Source organism: Nilaparvata lugens, chromosome 7, assembly GCF_014356525.2.
Source record: "Nilaparvata lugens isolate BPH chromosome 7, ASM1435652v1, whole genome shotgun sequence".
NCBI lineage: Eukaryota > Metazoa > Arthropoda > Insecta > Hemiptera > Delphacidae > Nilaparvata > Nilaparvata lugens.
Genome location: NC_052510.1, coordinates 31,561,512 through 31,583,080, shown reverse-complemented (window position 1 = coordinate 31,583,080; position 21,569 = coordinate 31,561,512). Strand labels below are relative to the sequence as shown.

General features: G+C 34.7%; 1 protein-coding gene across 1 annotated transcript in view; it reads left to right on the top strand.

Moving 5' to 3' along the window:
* The window catches only part of LOC111050723 (carbohydrate sulfotransferase 5), a 75,756-nt gene that overhangs the window by 3,880 nt on the left and 50,307 nt on the right, over positions 1-21,569 (top strand). The window lies entirely within an intron of this gene.

Genomic DNA, 21,569 nt, shown 5'->3' with positions numbered 1-21,569 from the left:
CAGTGCCTACTTCTGGGATGTCTAGATGTTTCTGTTGGTGGTTCCACTGCAAACTCCTCTTTGATACTTGCCTACCGACTTGGATAGTGCCGTTGGATAGTAGCCGCGCGCCCGCACTTCGTGGTAAATGCGAAAAGCAGGTGACCGACCACTTGGAGGTGTGGGATTAGTGGGTGGTTCGCAGCCAAACTGACTGTCCATTAAATCTCGAAAAAGCTTAGAAAATGCAGAAAAACGCTGAAAATCGCCGATTTTTTGCGTACTCTTGACATTTTGATGCCATCTCAGGGCAATATTTTTGGACTCAAGCTGAACTTCTTTACCAAATTTGAACATTTTTTGTTCATTTATTCTGGAAAATACTGCAGAAAAAGGAAAATTCCGTAGTCTAATATTCGGGAGTGAAGAAAAATCTTTTAGCAGTAGTTTACTACCTCTGCCTGAGCGAACTCAGTGATGTCTGTGTGTGTATACCAACGATCTATATACTAACTGGATAGCGAACTGCATGCTGGAAGAACCGGTCCGGCTGGGCTGAGTGCTCTCCCCACCACAAAGGGGCAAGAAAGGCCCAGCGCTGGAAGGCGCTGGAAGGCACGTACCCTTGCTTTTCTATTGCACTGTGAAACCCTTCTTGACAAAAATTCGCTTTATATTCTCAATAATCTTACTTATTGATTAAAAGGAAACTTTGCAGACACACAAAGCATGTAAAAACAAAATATGTAATATTCTGAATTAATATATTCATTTATTAAGCAATAATTAAACACATTATATAATATTTCGTGTTTGCAGTACATATATGTAGCATGTAATCTACAATTCAATGAAATTCTAATAATTTCACAATGAATATAGAATTGGATCTATCTAGTACAATCTACCTAATCAATAATAATATATAATGAAACTATATTCTATATTGCACAATGATCTAATTCATTACACAGATGTTGCACAGCATATAATTCAATCTACCTAATTGATAATAACAATATTTACAATCAAATCCATACGATTACAATGAGAAACAAACATTATTTTCAATCTTATAAACTCTAAATTGATCTAATCTATAATCACAACATTTACAATCAAATCCAAACAAAATCAAACATTATTGAATAGAATAAGTTTAGTGAACTTCTGTCGGAGCCCTGTTCTATCTATATTAATTTTATTTGTTTTTTCCCTTGCCAAATGATGGCCCAAAATCTTCAGGTCTTGTTAGATTTACCCTGTGGTTGTTGTCACCAATATCATCATTACTAAAATTATTTTTGATAGGGAATTTTCAAAATGCATACAACTTCTCAATAATGATATTATTCTGTAGTCTACAGTTTTGAAGTGTATTACTGTAAACAAACTTGACAATTTTCAATACATCTTTACTTGGCCTGACAAGTTTGCCATTTGATATGTAGTCAGTGAATTCTGTAGTAATTTACTTCATCATTCAATAATGAGTCAATACACTCTTGACATTTTAGAACTCAATACAATTTTAGACTAATAATAAGCTATAAATACAAAGTTTATCAAACTTTGACTGATAAAGTGTGGTTAGAAGCCAGTTAATTTATATGTGCAGCAAGTTCATAAATGTATTCCTATATAATCTGGAAAGTAAAATTAGTACCTAATTATTAAACAATCTATGACTGGATAATGGACAACTATTTTTTTCAATAGCCAAAATAAACTATCTACAGAATATACTCGGTGTAGAAAAAACAATAGTAGAATTATAAGAATGAATAGTAATAATAATATGAAACGTAGTAACTAATATTGAATGAATAGTTAGAATAATGGTATTTCAATCTACATAAAAGAATAAATATATTCAATTTACTGATAAAATGAAAATGATAAACTGATAAAATCACTTCATTTCTTAAATCTGTTGGTGCAATTGTATGCAGAACATGAAGCAACCATCGTGTAAGGTGCTCGACCTTTGGAGCTTTAATGAAAGTTATTAATGGTGCATAGGCCTCTGGCTGGCAGTAGGCTACTCGTGTGCCACTTTGTGGAGGGGATGGCTGAAAAGGCGCCGGACCATTTCTCGGCTGGCAAAGCCTACTCTGTTCGCTATCCAGTTAGTATATATAGATCGTTGGTGTATACTTGATAACACCGGCAGAGATTTTTAAAACTTGGCTCCCGCGGTGGTAGCGAAGTCGGTGTGACAAGACCAACGCTGAAGCCCACTCCAGCCCCCCCCCCCATGCCTCGTTCAATTAATCTAATCTAGATCCAACCCCCTAGTGTATTATATTATTTAGATATGTTTCCTCAGTTCAGAATCACTTGTCAGGATAATATAATAATAAGGAAAAAAGTATTATTATAAAATAAAATATCAGTTGAATTATATAGCTTACTTGCTGCTAGCTATATTTTAGCCACCGCACTCAAATTTTGAAATTCATATTCAAATTAAGTTCGATCTGGAATGGTCTTGTTCTCTTTATGATTAATTAGCGATTTATAATTGTACGTCTCTAGATCCCCTCGGTCGAAGCTCTCTCTCTCTCTTTCCCTCACTCACTCTCTCTCTTTCCCTCACTCACTCTCTCTCTCCCTCTCTCTTGGGATTTCATCCATCAATTCAGCTTAAGCTAATGAACTTGAATGAAGATAGATTAAAGCATGAGGTCATTCCATTTGCTAAATGAAATAGAGGCACTCGAAATAACGGTTTGCTCACATCTCGTACTAATTGCTCGTGTTGAGTAGTTCGTTTATGAATTATAAATGTTAGCCATTTTCAGTAAATAAGCATGCGATTTATCTTTGTGAGAAATTCTTCTGTATTCTAAATTCATATTATAGAGAGGAACTATAGGTAATTGGAATTTAGATCTCATTTCCTGCCGTGAGCAGTTTAATTATTTTTAAGGACTGACTTACTAAGCATTTGGTATTTTAAAATTATTCCTATTACAATTCATATCACTACGAATAAGCGTAATTTTATTCCATTCGTGTACCAAACGCCTTGTATTGTATTGTTGGGCTCTCTTTTAATATCTTCTTATGTAAAATAAGTCAACGGTGTTGGCTGTTGAATCCCTTGTCCAGCAAATTTTAAATTGTTTTGAAACCAGGGAATCTACCTGCGCCTTACTATGTGACTTATCGCGTGCATTTGAGTGCATTCCACATGATATTCTCCTCTTGAAGTTAAAGTATTATGGCCTTAAAGATGATGCGCTCAGGTTGACTGAATCCTATTTGGCAGATAGACAACAGATAGTGAGCTGGAATGGTGTTGACTCTCTTCCACTGCCTGTTAGAAGGGGAGTTCCACAGGGTTCAGTTTTGGGGCCTTTACTTTTCATTGTTTCAATAAACGATCTGTTCTATTGTTTATCTGGTAGGGCTTTGATGTTTGCCGACGATACCACTATTTATGCATCCAGTTCCACAGTAGACCTTGCAAGAAACTCAGTTCTTGATCATTACAATAAAGCTAAAAAATGGTTCTCTATTAACAAACTTGTTCTAAATGAAACTAAAACACAGGAAATCACATTTTCATTAAACAATGCTAGCGGGACAGACAACCCAGTCAAACTACTGGGTTTCATGTTGGATTCTAAACTATTATGGGAACATCATGTTGAAATGATTTGCTCTAAGCTAAGCAGAAATATATTTCTATTGAGGAGACTAAAATATGAGTTGCCTGATAATTATGTTAAACAAGCTTATTATGCTTTTTTCCATTCAATCCTGTCTTATGGTATCAGGTTATGGGGCCATTCCTCAGGTGTAAAAAAAATATTAGTTTTACAGAAGAAAGCAGTCAGAATAATAAGCAATGCACATTACCTAGATCGTTGTAAACCTCTATTCAAGGAAAATTCAATATTAACAGTCTTCAATGAATTTTTGTATCAGTGCTTGAAAGAGATAAAATTGAGGGAAAATGTATTGACGGTTGCCAGTGATATTCACAATTATCCGACTAGGACCAGTGGAGATCTGCATGTACCTAGATGCAGACTCAGCAAATCTCTTTCGAGTTTTCCAATAGTGGGGATAAAATTTTTCAACCTTTTACCAGCCTCCTTCCGTACCCTTCCCCTGCCTGTATTCCTCAGACATTTAAGAAAATGGCTCATAGAAAATCCATTCTACTCTTTAGAGGAATTCAGGACAGTGGTAGGTAGAATAAATTATTAATGTCAACTATTACATGAAATAGTTAATTATAACGTGGCCCTATTATGGGTGAACTATTGAATGATATTAATTGATATTGTTGTCTTTACTCATTTTAAGGATTTTTTATTATGTATTTTGACCTAATTATGATTGTATTATGTATCGTAATTTTAAAAAATATTTTGTGACGTAGCCTTATGTACTAATGTATCGCCTGGCTAAATAAATTGATTGATTGATAACAAACGGGGAAATAAGATTGCATTCAATTTCCTGTGCAGTTCAATCCATGAGGTAAAACTATTGAGCTGTTATTTGCATTATACTCACCAAATCTGAGTTCCAATTTACTGTACCACATTTTCAAATGAAGCTTCATGTGTGTGCAAAGGATAGATTTATGTTCACGGAAAACATGAATATGTCATTTATCACGGTGGTCTAGGTGTTTTATCTAGAATAATCTCTTAAGCTTCGTACACATATACGCGCTTCCAACCCGCACCGAGCACGTTCCGCCCTCGTACCGTCCTCGTACCGTCCTCGTTCCTCCATCGTACCGCAGTCGCTCCGCCCCCGCTCTGCAGTCGCACCCATCATGAACGTTACGGAAGATGTTAGATCTTCTCGCGTTCCCCGGTCGAACCACTCTTGCTCCCCGGTCGATCATCAATCGCTCTGCTGGAGTGACGTTCGGTTGCGGAGCAGAGCGAAAGTCTGTACGCACCTTTAGAATCAAAGATACTTTAATTTCATTTCCCTCGAGTTCCACACTTCCATTAGATGCAAAAAAAGAATATGCAAATGATAAACTGGCATGCATCACACTATAGCTAGTACCTTCACCATTATTGCCATCAATCTGTATGTTTCACTCCTCGGTGGCCTGGCTATCTCCAGGCTGAATTGTTGAATGAGCGAAGCGAATTCTATGTTTCAAGTCAATCGGCGTTTGTCTGTTTGTTTGTACTGCAGTTACAGTCGCAGTTATGGACCGATTTGGATAAAATTTGGTATACAAGTACTTTGAAACAAGGCGCAGAAACGTATGTATTTAAAATTTTCAAATTCATCCCCGTTTCAAGATGGCGGCCCTTTATTCGGAAATTTTACCCTAAAAATCAACCTAACATTTCAATACTATCAGGTTCAAATTGGGCTCATTCTTCTCTATTCTCAGCGCTTCAAAGCGGTCTTATCTCATGTATCATATGTTCAAAATTTTTTAATTTTTGGAATTCAAATTTTAAAAAAAAATCCAATTCTAAATTTCAAGTCCCAATCCAAGTTTAAGATTTTTTATCTTTCCAACCGAGCTCAAAAGTGTAGAGGACCTTTATTCTTCAGCACTCCAAGGTGGTCTTATTTCATATATCACATGTTCAAAATTTTTCAAAATTAGAATTTGATAATGTCCCACATTTTAAGTTTCAGTTTTTTATCTCTTCAACCGTGCGTTCTACCTCAAAAGTGTAAAGAACTTATATTTCTCAGCGTCCTCCACCGATCCTATTGCATATATCATCAGACTCTAAATCCAATTTGTTTGTGTGTGAATAGGCGGGAGTGTGTGAGTTGTGATGTTAGTGCGTGTAGCGAGTTCTACTGTTCTCCGAACTACTAGTTATTAATTTCATAATATGTTGGAAGAGAACGCATCTTGAGTGGGACCGTTTTTATTTGACCTAAACAAAGATTTGTTTCCTAAACACCGTATGCATAGGATACTAACGCCATTCAGCCTCTATTTTTCGTTAATAGATGCTTCGAAAGTTTAAAAAAAGTAAATGGAATTCACGATTTTTACCAAAAATTGTTCTCTACCATCAGACAGTGTCTCTATCTAGGTCTTCTGTTACTGTCACTCCCAATACTAAAATTACTTTACCGTACCTTATTTCGTAGACCAGATCTTCTTTTCGTATATTACTCTTGGTATGAAATGACATTTGTGAATAGTATTTTAAGTATGCATTGTTACAAAAATGTTAATTGAAATTTACACTGTCTGATAGTTATCTTTTAATTTTGAATTGAATTTTCATAATCTAATTATTATGTTTAGAGGAAAAGTTTGAGTTTACTGACTATAAGTCCCTAAGTTGAAGATGTGAATTAGCCTAATATGAAACATCCTTGGATGATTCTCATTCCAAACCCACTTTAGTATATGGCTCACTTCAAAGAGAGAGAGAGCGAGTGAAATAATATTGAATAGTGCAATAGACTATTGTGAATAATGGAGTGTTGAAGACAATTCAATCTACGTTATCAAACTAGATATCTACGTTATCTGATGGAGATCCACAACTTCTATAAAAAATAGAATTTGAATACTGTTTAATTAGAAAATTATATCAACTAACGTATCCAGTTTGGTAACTGATTAGAAAATTCCTTTGAAACATATCAATATTGTGATCATGATCAACCCTGTAATGAAATTCCATGAACAGATGAAAATCAAATTCAATTAATGAAACTAAAGCTATTTGTATTCATAATATTAACACTGACATGACCAATCATTAGTCAAATGGCGTGTTGTATGCTCTAAAAAGTACGAAAGCAAGATACCTTCAACCACACGATTTAATTTAGATAAAAGTTGCTTTCCTGATGGGAATTCACGAGTCTTTTAATAGATTCGTTTTTCATAAAGGGTTCACGGTTCTCTTCTATGTCCTCACAATTTTTATTAAGAGTCTTTCAAACATTTGACAGAACTATAATCATATTCAAATTGTTATGAGCAGGAAATAGGGGAAAACCAAGCTTTTCCAGCTATCTATTTCGGACTCTCTCTCTCAATCTAACTTTAACTCTTTACTATCCTTTTTGATCATTTTTTGTTTCCCTGATTTTTTGTCCAACACTTCACTACATAATCCACCAATAACTCAATGTATGTGTTAACTCATACCTAACAAATTAATCTGTTTGCTCTAAATAATGCAACCACTTAAGTTCACATGAATTGGTTGAACAAATTCTTGCGAGACATTCTTGTTCCTCTAATTATGCCACTATTACTATGTGAGACATGTGGTCCTATATTATATTTATCGAACATCCACCCAAGTGAATTCGGTTGAAAATAGGTTTGTTGCCCTGTGTGTCCCCACATGCGGTGTTATGTGGCCTGTAACCTTTGCGCAGTATTTCCGTACTTCGCCTTTAAACAAAGTTCAATGCTAATAACTGCAGCGCAGGAGTTTCACTCACGCAACCCGTTATCTTCATAATAAACGTCGTGTTCACCTCATTTAGTTACCAGTGTGCAGTTTTGAAGCACCCTGGTAGAACAATGATTGCAGATCGAATCATCACAAAAGTGGATAAGGCAATTATTATCTTACACGATGAAGATGATAAACTATGTGATAAGTGAAACGCATTCTGTATATTATGATTTTGAGTAAATTCGGTTTATTTCACAAAATTTATTTCAGTAAATTGGTACATTTTTGTTCAAACTTGGTACACATGCTCAGATGAAAAATGTTGCATTGGAAGTTTAATTCCGCCTGAAGTTGAGACGCCTAAGTTCCGCCTAATAACTGAGGTTTTTGAGCGTTTTCCAGGCCTTCTCAAAATCTAATTGACAGATCATGTTCAAATTTCGTACAGAAGTTCAGCAAGGGTCTAGAAATTTATTCTCAATAATTATTTATTTAATTTATTCTCAAGACTCAGAATTATGCCAAAGATAAGCCCAAGATAGATGGTTTTACTGCGTTTTTTCAGCGTTCCCTAGCGTTTTTCTGCGTTTTCTCACATTTTGCAAGAACTAATTGAGAGAAAATGTTTAAATTTGGTACCCAGGCTCAACTGAGGTATAAAAATGTTGTATTGGGAGGGTCTTGGAATAACTCCCAAGTTTCGCGGTTTTTGAGCATTTCCTACGCCTTCTCAAAAACTAATTGACAGATCGTATTCAGATCTGGTACAGAAGTTCAGCAAATGTCTAGACATTTTGTCTTGAGAGGACTTCAGAATTACGCCAAAGATATGCCCAAGATCAAGAAGTTTACTGCGTTTTCCTTGCTTTCACTAGCTTTTTTCTGCGTTTTCTCACATTTTTCAAGAATTAATTGAGAGAAAATGTTCAAACTTGGTACAGAAGTTCAGCTAGGGTCTAGAAATTTAAAATTAAAATTTTAATATGAATGTTTGTTAAGTTCCCCATACCATTCCTGTTTCAAATTTCAAAGAACTGTCAGACTAAAATACAATAATTCTCATAATATCCTAACCAAGTCTGTTAATTGAGAAATAACTGAATAGGAATTAATATTCATTAATTCCGATAAAAATAAAGATTTTTGCATTCAAATAAAACTGGTGATTGAATTGAGCCTGAAAGTCTCTTTGACTTTTTGATGGAAGGAATAAAGCTCAAATGAAAAATGCAGGTGTGCGAAGTGAGCCTGCTGATCCCATTTCTGGATTATCCAGCCGGAGGTCCAGGGGGCGGATCCCCTTGGCTAGACGGATAAGACGAGCGAAGCGAGCCTGCCGTCTAGTGTACTGTATGAAATAATAAATGTGAATTCATGAAGGATATAAGAATATAGATGAATCAAGCCCATTATGCCACAAAACAGGAAGAAAAACAGTTCGTTTCCTATAGACAATATGTTCCTTTCCATATACTGTACCTAAATTTTTTACCTAATCACTTTTGAACAATTCATCCTGAAAGAAAACACATTTAAATGCTTCACTGCCCAATAAGTATGTAATGAGTAACAATTCTATTTATATAATCATCATCATGATTAACGTTTTTCTTTCAATTCTCTTGAAACTTTAAACACTATATCAAGGTATATTTCTTCAAAAGTATATTTATAATATATCATTTTCTAATGAATAATTAAAAATTGAAGTACTGTTAAGAATAACCGATTTTGTGAAGATGTTATCACATAAAAATAACTCCTTCTCATTGTTGAACAACTTTGGTCATTAGTTCTACGCAAGATCTACCTGTGATTAATTTTATTCTTTTCTACCAACCAGCAATCATTCTCTCCCACTTTTTGCCACTTAATCTCCCATTCTCTTTCTTCATCGCCCCGAATTTCACCAATACGATTTTCGCGTGACTCTTGAAGGTGAAGTCAGCTGAAGGTGTATTATTACTGGAGGAAATGTGAAAAAATGTAGTGTGATGTGATACAGTAATAATATCGATCACAGTGTTTATCTCAGTAGCTGAGTTTGGTCTTAGCTGATGGCTATAGGTAGCAGAGAAGTACAGGGTACGGCTGTTGGGAATCGGAAATAATACCTTGGCAGACGGTAGGCCTTCGTTTCATCCTCACATAGCCTTATTTTGCCACTGTTTAATACTGCCAAACTAAACAAGGTTAAGATTATATTCATGCATTGTATTAGACGTACCACGTGAAATCTTTGCTTTATACTTTATATCTTCTATAAACTTGGCGGAAGTATTATATGTGGCCTTCCTAGGCCAGATTATGGATTTGTTGTCTTTATGAAAATGTCACAATAAAACTAAAGATGTTGAGCATCAATATTAATTACAATGAGATCTGTTCAACTTTGATTTATGATGAAGATGATAGTGGATTGGACATTCTGTAATTAAACAAATTACATCATTATAACACCTATAACAAGGTTTTCAAGGAAGATGAGGTAAAAAAAACCGTATGAATAAAGATTCGTATAAAATATACGATTATACGTATTGAATATACTATCTTATCCATGACCACTCAAGCAAAGTATCATAAACTGAAAGCTTGAAGAAATGAAAACTTGACGTACTGAAAACCTGACGAAATTGAGAATTTTTATGCAAAATTTCATGTTAATCAGTTCAGTAGCTCAGACATGATGATACGTCAAACATGTTTTTCGTATCCCGTACATGTATAAAGCAATTCTTTCCTTTATTATATTTTATATAAATTATACAATCTTCTCAACTTGAAGAATTCAGGATTTCTACTTCCAACTTTATAATATGGAGATTAATTAGATAATCTAGTGAATTGCTCCTGATTTTCAGTTGTTTTTTTTATTGTTAGGGTCTGTACGTTTCACCTGAGTATTTCGAATCCACGCCTTTAGCTTTGTTCAGTTTCCACTTGAAGCTAGGATATCTTATGCCTCTTATTCCTATTTTATATTCTCTACCAGCCTGGTTGCCCAAGTCCAAATTATCATTCTTCTCTTTTGTGTGTGATTTTTTTCGTTTTTTTGTAAAACAATACGTGGACAAATCTATTTACTATTATTTTATTGAACCACACTCTGCCCGAAATCATTCATCCCTAGCTCAAGAGGAGCTTGGAGGAACTCCAAGATCTTCAATATCACCTAATAATCGCAAATCGCGGATTTAAATTATACTTTTACATTTGTAAATTGCTCAAATCTGAAAATTGAAAATAATATGGTAAAGAATGTAAAACCTCGTATTTAGTATTGTATCTATCAATTTGTCCAAAGATAAATATTGATAAGATCTTTGAATATTGAAAAGCCATCTTGAAATACCGGGTGTCTATAAATGAATATCGGGGTTTTAACGCTTTATAAGATTTATTACATTATACTTACAGTTATTAATGATATGTCAAATGAAAGAGCAACTCAAACAGTTTTTGTTCGTTGGTGAGCAAGATGGTGCGCCACCTCACTGGCATAACGAAGTAAGCGATTGGTTGAACGTAACTGTACCCGACCGCTGGATTGGCCGCAAGGGGCCCAATGACAGAGCTTGCTATGCGTGGCCTCCACGGTCACCCGACCTAACGCCATGCGATTTTTACCTTTGGGGTTTCATCAAGGATCGTATGTATGTGTCTCCGTTACCAGCTGACCTCCTTGAATTACGAAAGAGGATTGAAGCAGCTGTTGCAAAAATTACAGAAGACACACTACTCAACGTTTGGGAAGAACTCGGCTATAGACTTGATGTGTGCCGTGTGTCAAATGGTGCTCACATAGAACACTTGTAAACTTGTATATAAAACTGTTTGAGTTGCTCTTTCATTTGACATATCATTAATAACTGTAAGTATAATGTAATAAATCTTATAAAGCGTTAAAACCCCGATATTCATTTATAGACACCCAGTATTATGTAGCACATAAATATCAGGACATTAGTATTGCAGATGGCTTGTTCCAGATGGAATTGAGGACGCACAGCCGGCTTTTGCACTTATTTTAGCATCACAGGGTGGACGTGCAGTGAGTGTGCACGTTTATATATGGCAACGAGATGATGATGATCGAATATGGAGAAAGTTGTGTGCCAAATAGCATTAACCAGTTTCACTGATCTCGGTCGACTCCCTCACTGCACTCATTTGCATCAAATCTCTTCCTCATCCACTAGATAAACAATAATTCTTTATTCTTGAGGTGTTTAATATCTTGAACTTAACTTCTAGGTCACTGTATGTGTTAGTGTATTTGTAGTGGGTTATGGTTGACGCTTTTACCCGCAGTGAAAAGTAACCAATGCAATGCTGACCAGTTTGAGAGTCCATCTTAAGACTCATCCAAATATCCTGTTTTACTAGTTTCAAGGTCATTCTCACATGTTAGTACAGGTCATAGGCTACATAATTTTCATGTCCAATATTTCCATGAAGCTATGGAAATTTCTCATATAAGTTTTCAAATTAGATAATAGACGTGTCGATTCTAGTATAGTCAGTGGTAATTTATTTTTAATTATCATTCATTGAAGAATATCAAAACTGGAATAATGTTTTCTTATACTTTATCAGTTGTCGTCACGTGTTTATACAGGTGTAATGCGTCTGTTATTATTTAATTTTATCCCAGATTCGCAATTTCTTCAAGGAAATGACTGGCTAGTTTTTGTTGTATTTCTCAGGATCTGTATTATGTTTGACGCATCATCACCTCTCAACTACTCGACTGATTAACTTAAAATTTTGCATATATATTCTTAATTAACCGGGGATGGTTATAGGCCTGTTTTCAATTCTTCAAGATTTCATTACGTCAAGTTTTCAATTTGTCATGCTTCCAGTTGTTGTATGGAAGACTGCTGGACATTTCTTTTAAAAGGGAAATTGGAAGATAGGTATGATTGGGGATCCTATTCGAATAAAAATAACTGATTTTCTGCCTCATAAATATTTTGGGCCGCCATTTTGAATCAAACTTCATTATTTAAAATTGGAAGGTGGTCATATGATACATGATTTCGATACAGAATTTCAAGAGAAAATCAATGGTGAAAACCGCTCATCGATATTTCAAACCGTTCAAAAATTATTCTCATTCAAAGATACTGATCAATCATCCATCTATCATCTATCTATACTATAAAGGAAAGTACTGGATTATACACTTATGAAATATGAAAATTATGTATGACGCATCATCACGTCAAAACTACTGGACTGATTAACTTGAAATTTTGCATATTTATAGATTCTTAATAATTAACCGGTTATGGTTATAGGCCTATTTTTAATTCTTCAAGGCCTCAGTTTGTCAAGTTTTAAAATGACCCTTGCGGAGCGCAGGTTATCTGCTAGTATATAATAATTGTTTTCTAGATTAAACTGTTGCTTTGATTTCTAATTTCTTAATAAATTATTGATGTATTCATCCCAACCCCCATTATTGGAAAAAATTTAATGCCTCAACATCAAGTAGAACGCCTTTTAATTTCCCAAACTATTTCAAGTATAATGCTAAAACTGCTAATTGTATTACTTTATTTTCTATTTACGTTACCACTCACTTCTAATACGTTTTGTTTCTTATACAGCTTTTTATCTACTCGTACGGTAGCAATGGATTGAGAAGTTCTTATCATTGATCTTAAAACCTTATACAAAAGAAAATCACAGAGAACTTCACAGTTTCATGGAAGAATTGAATGTATGATTATCTTAATGACCCGTGCTAATACGAGTATTTGAAGTATGTAATACATTATTGAAGATATGTGAATCAACTTCACTTACGAAGAGATATTATACGAAATGATTCCAACAGTAGTTTAAGACATCTCACAACGTGTGTCCTTAATAGCGATCATTCATCTGTACCTTCACCAGTTTCAATTCAAGAATCAAGATGCCCCTTTTATTCAATAATCTCTTGAATAACAAAATCACCCACTTCGGCTGATTAGTTATCTCCATAACTATGACATATATCCTCAACCATTTTCACATTATAGAATAACAAACCGATCACAGTTTGAACAAATGCAGGTAGAAAATAACAGCTGGCTGTAGACTAAGGAATCAATCTTGCCGTGTATAGTGTGCTAGTATATGGGTATATATGCTCGGCCAATTGGAAAATGGAGGCAAGTGTGTGGAAAAGCCAGGAGGAATGTGTCCGGCAGCATTCGATCGGAAAAGCGACCGCTCTTCAAACTTGGGCCGGCCTCTCTCGAAACCTCAGACCCCTCACGTCTCTCGCTGCCTCTCACTCCCTCTCACTCACTCCATCTCTCTGTTGGTGCAGCCGCCGCCGCAACCCTTCTGCCTTTGCCTTCTGCCGCTAGTTTGGTGTTTGCTGCATCATTCAACATCTGTATGGTCGTTGGTGGCATAAAACAATCGCAATGGCGAATGGCGCACAGCACAGCACAGCATGCATATTCGGGCCTGATGGAACTGCAGCCGCATAGCAGCAAACTTTATAACCTCACCAGCATCTAGGCCGGTGTTGTTTTTTCGGCAGCTCAGTTCAGTTGAGCGATCTCCTCTCCAAAAAACACAATTGCATTGAGACAACTGTGGCTACTTGTATTGAACAAATGGCTGGCGCATGCGGCTACTAGAAACATTTACAAGCTAGCAGGTGTAGTGATTCATCTATATCTAGTCTAGAGTGGTATTGTTTTGGTATAAATAGGTGGCTCTTGTTTTGATTTACTGAAACCCTGGTACTTGATTCAATAATAGTAATATTCGTTGTTTGTGGCAGGGTGCAGTTTTTTGTTCCCTTTGAACTTGAATTAGTTAACGCTCGTTGTGGTAGGGTTTTATGGTATGATCCCCTGAAATTTTCCAATATTCATACTGTTAATTAGATTCCTTAGATTGTGAAAATAGTGATAGGCTCTCTTGTTTTAGGTCTCTAAAAGTTCAATCAATATTGGTACTCTTTATAGTCGTTTTTGTTCTTGTTTTAGTTTCCTGTAATAGTTTAATATTGGGTTATAATAGTTGATTATTAACAATGTTAGCATAGTGAAGCCACGATACTCGCATCCACAGTTAAATATGAAGAGACTTTTTTTACCAAGTTAATTTATTTATTTGATTTCCAACAGTTTCGCCAATTATCAACTCAAGTACAATAATGGTGTATAAAATTGTATCAATTCCAATATCAAACACTCGAGTTATCTACTACCATTCATTAACCTCATTTTCATAAACCTTTTCAATTAAGGAAGGAAATCTGCTATTTGCTCGGTTCAACTTATATGGAATATAATTATTCAATAAATATTCTCATGTTGAATATGTGTTTTTACACACTCCATAACTCTTCGAAAGTTCACTCTTGTGAGAGTTTTGGGTCAGGAATGCCGGGCCATTATACTTTGCTTAACTACTGCAATCCTTTCACGAAATTCAGTTTGAGCGTGTTGATTATATCAACAGACGTCTCGTGTGCTGCGATCGTTAATTTATTCATTCATGAAAACTATTCGCTGCCCGCGAATTGGGTCGTTGCAAGCGTTTGGAGTACAATTCGCTCCCCTTAAACGTCGACGTGTACTAGATTCGCCTGAATAAAACGTGAAAGAGGTCGTGTGGAGACAGGGAAAGTGGTTGGATTAGAAGCAGGGTGGTTCAGATGGAAGGTGGAAATTGACTTGTGTGTTATTGTAGTGGTGGGTAAGGGATGACCTCAGACCACAAACCGCGTTTCGCAAATCGCCACCTTTCAACCCTCAATAAAGACCCACATCCAACTTGGCACGGTTACTGTACTCCTTCTCATCGTTCTCGAAAAACTCTGAAATTTCTTTCTTCCAAATCCAAATTTGCACATTTGCACCTTCCTTTGTTTTCAGTCCAGGTTTGTAATTGAAACAAGACTCTTGGATCAATTCTTACCTCTTTTTATATATATGGTTGGAGATTTTTTCCATGAAATAAGAGAATAGTATTTTCTCTTTGTCTCCCTCTATTTAGAGGCAATGAGTTTTTCATAGTCACAGTCCTTTTCTTTCTTCTCAAAGATTATTTCTGAGAGATACTGTTGAACTCTGCTACAAATAATAATACTTATTATGTTATTATAAATTAATTCTTCTTTCCCCATTTAAAACTAGTTCACAGTTTTGCAGCAAAAATGATTCTGGAAGTTATCTTAATCTTAGCAGGCTCCTCACATCATGAACTTGATTGTGCATTCATCAATTCTAACAGAAATAGAAAGTCCAAGCTAAAATTTTGACTTGAGAGAAAAAAAATCCAATAGTGAAATATCGGTTCAATTACGATCATCTCAGGTGTTTTCTATGACTGTTTTTAAAGTATGTGCTGCATTTTCTATGATGAATTCGGCATTTTATAGTTTATACATTGTCCTTTGCTTATTTTCTATAGAATCCGATAATCCAGAGTTGTAATAACAGATTAGATTGCTGGTTAGTAACTGACTCCGTCGCAGATAGGGTGATGGAGTCAATGTAATTAACTAGCCGATAATATCAGTCCAGATCAATTAATTAATCGTATGTGGAAGACAAGATGCATCTCACCCCCTCGAGCGTAGATTTAATACCAATCTGAGCGTTAGAGTACGGATAATGTATAAGTCGACAGTATATTGCAATAGCCTATGTTGAAATCCTTGGAGATGTTATCTGAATCCATCTTTAATTTATTTCAATTTAGCTATTCCAAATAATCAGATCAGTCTTCGTAGTGATTGACTATAAACATATTTTAAAAAATTATATTGAATGGCATAATTTTGTGCGAATTGTCATTATTTAATAGCTCAATATTGAACTTAATTCCATTTTATAATTTTTTTGGAACGAATTAATTATACATAATCATAATATTATAATAATTCTTAAATTTTATTCTAGCTTTTGCCACACCAAAATGTGTGTGTTTTCAATATTTGTTTAACATATTTGTGAATTTAACAGAACGCAACATTTTAGTAGCTGTTAATGTATTGAACGGATGCACGGTAGTTGCATTAGCGGAACTATCCTGGATTAAAATAGTAGTTGCAGGATTGTGAGTTGTTGCAGAGATATTATGATTAATGAACGTTGATTTTTGTGCTCGAGGCTCAGGAAAGTGCTCACATCCAAATGACCATTGATTGAATGGATCTCTGTCTAATTTTGGAATAGAGTTGATAATTTATTAGCCTTTGGCTTTTGGAAGTATCCGTTCAAGAAAACTACTAATTTAACATTCAGCTTAAGTACGTACCAGATTATCTCTTCTTTCGCAAACAGATTTCAATTTCAATATTTTTTAGAATTTCTATCTGCTTTCAATTTACTTTGTGTGGTTTCGATTAAATAGTTTTTCTTTCTCCAAAATGATTCTTCTCTCTTATCAATTAGCAGATTTTCTCAAGTAACATTTCAAGATGTTCTTGATATCGTGCATAATCTTGACTTCTGATCAAAAAAATTACAGAAGATTCATTAAATAATCTCCCTAAGCTTCCAAATACAGTGTAGGCTACCTAATCTGATACTTTGTCTACTTCACCATTCTTCAAAGGAAGTTCCTCAACAGTTGGTTATTTAAAAAAATGGATCACCTTAACCATGATCTGTTTTAAAAGTGAATAATTTTCCAGCTAAAGATTTAAAGTGAATAATAAAAAGTGAATAATTTTCCAGCTAAAGATTTCTAATAAGTTGTTTGTGGAGTGTGGTTGGAATTTCTATTGTAGGTCAAGCTACTTACTTGACTCTACTAATTATTGTTATTCTATTGTTAATAAAACTGACAGCCTTTCGAATTTTATTAATGTAAAGTCTCCAATCCTTCACCGTGAATAGTTTAATCCGGCAATCAACATTAGCGCGCGTATAGAGACCTACCGTATATAACCCAAAATGGATACTCCTATTGATGTCTTTCAATCCTAATCCATATCTATCAACTTTCTAATCCTACTCTTCCACCACGGCTACAATCTCTATCTATAAACCTGGCAGTAGATTGTTGGAATTGTCAAGTACAATAATTTCAACATAGCTTTATTACCCAATCATTTGACTTTGAACTGTCCTCCTCACAATGCGAAGACAATGGCTTTCGATAAGAGCTTTCCAACGGCTGCTCGAGGCGAGTACAACACTGTACTGTTCCCAGAGTGTGAAAATAACAATCTTTTATGTACCTGATAATTATCATCATTGAGTAAATTTAATCTCTATGATCTATTGATTAAGTTCTGATGTCTTGAAAAGTCAATAAACTCTTGAAGTGTTCAAATACATAGGCTATAATTCAAGAAAAGTCACTAGCATAATATGAATTAAGATAAATAGATTTAATGATAGATTGAATAGATAATGAGCGTGAGCGTACAAACCTTGAGAGAAACATAGCTGCTTAAAAAATGGGAGTTGGTACTTCAGATCTAGCTAGGATTGTCTGATTCGAATTAGCCTATTATTGGAGCTAGCTTCTCTTGTTGTATTATCTCTATTGATAGTTCTATCCAATAATGATTTGTTATTCTTTCAATGTAAAATACATAATATCTTGAAGAAAGTGTAAAACATTAAGCGAAGCTCTCATAGCTAGTTAATTTTCAGCTTTTGTTTATAACAGAGAAACTCCATTGTCTATATACAGTAGTAGTTGACTTTCATCTAATTTTAGGACAGTAATAGATTATGGTTCGCATTTTTCCTTTCCCTATATCATTTGAACAATAATTTTTTGTACAAATGAAGAAAATAAATCAATAAAATCCTCAGCTCATTACTCCATAATCTAGGTAGTTTCTTTTCAGTTTTTCAAGTTGTTTCATGTATAATTATTATTTCCATTGAAGATACATTCTTTATTGTTTTGAAACATTAAAGTCCGTTTGCACAGTCAAGGCTTAAACTGAATTTAATCATCTGGTGGCTTAAACTTAAATGGTCCTCATTATCCAGAGAGACCTTTCGTAAAGACTTTTTATTTCATTCAATATTTGTATACGATAGTTTACTTGTATTATGTATTAAGAGAGCAATTATGTGATATTATCATTGTGCTCTCATATGTGTCTCAAAATAAATAAATAAATTATAATAAACGAGATTTGATGTGGATTTAATCCATTGAATTTAGTTAATACTGACACTGTGCAAACGGCATTAAGAGCCAGTTTAATACTATAGTATCAATTATTTAAAACTTGAATAATTTTATACTATAGGTAGTATAGTCTCAGGGTTTTTGAGATAAAGAAACAAGAGGTGTTACGGTATTCCAAACGTTGCTGCCCGGATTGTCTCATTGGAAAAACATGCGATTCCCCCGCGACCGAGCAAGATTGGGCGATTGGCTACAGTGTGGTACATCTGGCATAGTACAGGTACCAACATGGCACAGTACATGCACATGAACATGCATCTGGCAGCCCTTTCTCCACTTGCGCTATACATAAGTTATTGTCTCACGTGGTATTTTCGAGACATATATCGCGTGTCACGATGAGACAATCGATTCGCTTCGGTAAAATGGACACGAAGCAAATTCTTACTCTGCATAACAAACCTGGTGAGGGGGGGGGCTCGAGTCTGCTCCATAAATAAGAAAGCTTTGTGCTGCATTCGTGTACTAATACTAAGCGAACAGTGCAAGCAGGGCCTCTCCACAGCTAGTTTATGGAAAATTGTGGGAAACTATTTTTGTCTAGTACCATTTTATATTATAGCTGAGTTGCTTCAGAATGTATTTGGGCATAAGGAATTGGAATTTCACTATCCAGTTCTATGCAATAATATTAATAAATTATTTGAGGTATTACAGTGGATAACCCTGGGAATACGGACTTCTATAACGATATCCAAACTAAGTTATACCGGAATACTCTGTTCACAGTTTCAAATGGTTTTGTATTTTATTGGTATAGGTATGGTTTTTGTTAATAATATGAACTCAAATTGATCCTTCACCCTACACATATTTATTTCAAACACTTCCTATCCAAATATACTGTCCATGTGATTTTTGGAAGGATATATATTTTAATTGGTATTTAGATGCAAATAGATTTCTCAATCAGTTAGATTTTGTCAGAAAGTATAAGATTAGAGATGTATGTACGATTCAAATATTAAAAGCTAAAAAAATCGTTATGCATTATTGTATGGTCGAATATTTGTGGATATTGTGGATTGTAAAATGAACTTTAATTAAATAAACATTGTAATTTTGCATTTTACTTCTCAAATTTTCATGAGAAAATTTTTGCAATTTGTGAGACTAATCTTGAAAATATATTGTCCATGTCCATGCTTCCAGTTGATACTGTTGACCTTGACTGGGGGGATTGGATCTCCATTCCTTGTCACAGATGGTCATGCTATTTTTTCTTTTATATATCTTTCAAATTTGTGATAGCAAATATCAACTTCATCATTGTGGACATATATAGGGCATTATCATGTTTGTCCATTTTATATGACAGTCAATATGAAATTCCTATCTGCTTCCTGTTGGCCTTTTTACTATTGTGATTCATTTCCGTTCATAATATTATCTCGTATGAAATTCTTACCCTCCTCAACAATGACTTCCTTTGGTGTTGGATAAAATTCACTTTCTGGAATGTTGCTATATTTCAACAGCTGACCAACACTTGTGATTGAAATAATAATAATTCCAAACTAAAATAGTATTCTAAAAACAAATTTTGTCCCATCAATTCTATCAAAATTCTGAGATAAAGATCAAAATTATTGTAATATAAGTTCAAGAAATATATTCGCCAACTCGACAGTCAGTTCTAAAAATAGTTTGCTGTTAAAGGAAAGAAAACGAATTGCCATGCAAAATGAATCACTAGAGTTTATTATGCAAGTTTTATTAGGCGATGGATGAAGTGAAATCCTTCCATGCTGATATCAGTTTCATAACATTCACTCGATATCGTTGCTTTGACTTGTTATACAATTTATTATCTACCTACTACTTTACTCCACAAATATTAAAAAAAATGGTTTTATACTTTCATTGGGACCAAAGTCTATAAAGTAGAATTTCACTTATTCTTGAAATAATTTATATTAGTTGAGCACACTGTGTCAATCACATTTGAAGAAGATTAGTGCTTAACTTATGATTAACATCCTAAAAATCCTAAAATCCTAAGAATTCAACTGTACGGTACATAAAAGTTGTACATTTTTACTGTTCCTAGATTCTAACACAAGCTATATGGACTATTGTAGACTATATTGGAAATTAAATTAAGAAAATTGAATAAAAACTGGTCATTCTTATGATACAAATGAATTAAAACATTGAAATAAAACTTTCATTTGATATTTACAGTAGCCTATGTGTATTATAGCAATTGTAACAAGAAACGATATACGCATGTGAAAAATAGATTCTCTTCCGCAAGTCAACGGCCTTGTTGAATGGGTCACATAATGTCTAGTATGTCTATATTGTGAGGATTTCTATGATTAGTTGCGGCAGGGGGCTCGGGGCAGGGGTCCATCAATTCCATTGCATTTCGTGGCAATGATCTGTAAGAATGTGTCGGCTCCATGACAAGCACAATTTTCACATTCGTGATGTAGTTCAAAGCTTGATTTTCACCATCATTCACTCATAACTATGTCATTTCTTAACATTTGTTTTTTATATTCGAAATTAATACACAATTTTTTCGACAAAAATTATAAGAGGACGTAAAAGTCATCATAATAATTTTGAATCCCCACTTTTGATTGACATTCTCGAATGAACCTTTGTTTCACTACACTGCACTTTCGTTGGTCTGTACGTTGCTTTATCGTCGGGGTTACAGTACCTTGTTTTTGGCGGTGAGCTTTTACCGGTTGAATTTGGCTTGACGGCGACGTCCTCTTACGTCCCTAGACCTGTCGTCTGAACGGGTGTCTTGAAGCGGTGTTACATAAAGTTGCGGAACCAAAGGGGTGGTAGTACAAGAAGTTGGTTTGGGGACACACATGAACCGCTGTAAATAAATGTATTACAGCATTAATTTCTAACTCTTCCTACAATTCATCAAAAGCTAAAACAGGAGTTTATTCTGTTATTTAATTTAGGTTTTATCTTGACGTTCTGATTTCATTCTCAAAATTTAACAGATTTAAAACAAATTTACTTGCCAGAGTGTCATTAATATACAATGCAACA